This window comes from Arachis hypogaea, chromosome 17 (assembly GCF_003086295.3).
Source record: "Arachis hypogaea cultivar Tifrunner chromosome 17, arahy.Tifrunner.gnm2.J5K5, whole genome shotgun sequence".
NCBI lineage: Eukaryota > Viridiplantae > Streptophyta > Magnoliopsida > Fabales > Fabaceae > Arachis > Arachis hypogaea.
In genome coordinates this window covers 41,972,262-41,973,302 of record NC_092052.1, presented here as the reverse complement: position 1 = coordinate 41,973,302, position 1,041 = coordinate 41,972,262, and the positions used below count along the sequence as shown (strand labels likewise).

The 1,041-nt window shown below is 40.9% G+C and overlaps 1 non-coding gene across 1 annotated transcript; it reads left to right on the top strand.

The window, feature by feature from the left end:
- The first annotated feature begins 324 nt into the window (after positions 1–324).
- On the top strand, positions 325–432 carry LOC112767898 (small nucleolar RNA R71). Its single transcript, XR_003185337.1, has one exon. It is a non-coding gene; the product is annotated as a small nucleolar RNA R71 (small nucleolar RNA).
- The last annotated feature ends 609 nt before the right edge of the window (positions 433–1,041 follow it).

The window sequence follows — 1,041 nt, the reverse complement described above, 5'->3', positions numbered from 1 at the left end:
TACCAACAATCTCCGTGGGATCGACCCTTACTCACGTAAGGTTTTATTACTTGGACGACCCAGTGCACTTGCTGGTTAGTTGTATCGAAGTTGTGACAAATTATGAATTAAGATTAGAGCACCAAGTTTTTGGAGCCATTATCAGGGATCACAATTTCGTGCACCAGAGGTGTACATGAACTGGTTATTTGCAACCATTTCAATGAGTTCCTGAGCTTCTGCAGGGGTTTTCAGATGAAGAGATCCTCCTGCAGAATGATCCAATGACATTTTTGACAACTCAAACAGACCATCATAGAAGATACATATGATGCTCCATTCTGGAAGCATGTCAGTAGGACACCTTTTGATCAATTGCTTATATCTTTCTCAAGCTTCATAGAGGGATTCTCCTTCCTTCTGTTTGAAGGTTTGGATTTCCACTCTAAGCTTGCTCATCTTTTGAGGTGGAAAGAATTTGGCCAGGAAAGCACTGACCAGCTTATCCCAAGAGTTCAGGCTTTCCTTAGGTTGTGAATCCAACCATGTTCTAGCTTTGTCTCTTACAGCAAAAGGGAAAAGCATAAGCCTGTAGACCTTGGGATCAACTCCATTGGTCTTGACAGTGTCACAGATTTGCAAGAATTCAGCTAAAAACTAATGTAGATCTTCCATTGGAAGTCCATGAAACTTGCAATTCTACTGCATTAGAGAAACTAATTGAGGCTTAAGCTCAAAGTTGTTTGCTCCAATTGCAGGAATTGAGATGCTTCTTCCATAGAAGTTGGAAGAAGGTGCAATAAAGTCACCAAGCATCTTCCTTGCATCTCCACCATTGTTATTAGGTTCGGCCATGTCTCCTTCTTTTTCAAAAATTTCTGTCAGATCCTCTCCAGATGGTTGTGCCTTAGCTTCCCTTAGCTTCCTCTTCAGAGTCCTTTCAAGTTCAGGGTCAGCTTCAACAAGAATGTTCTTATCCTTGTTCCTGCTCATATGAAAAAGAAGAGAACAGAAAAGAAGAGGAATTCTCTATGTCACAGTATAGAGATTCCTTTATGTGAG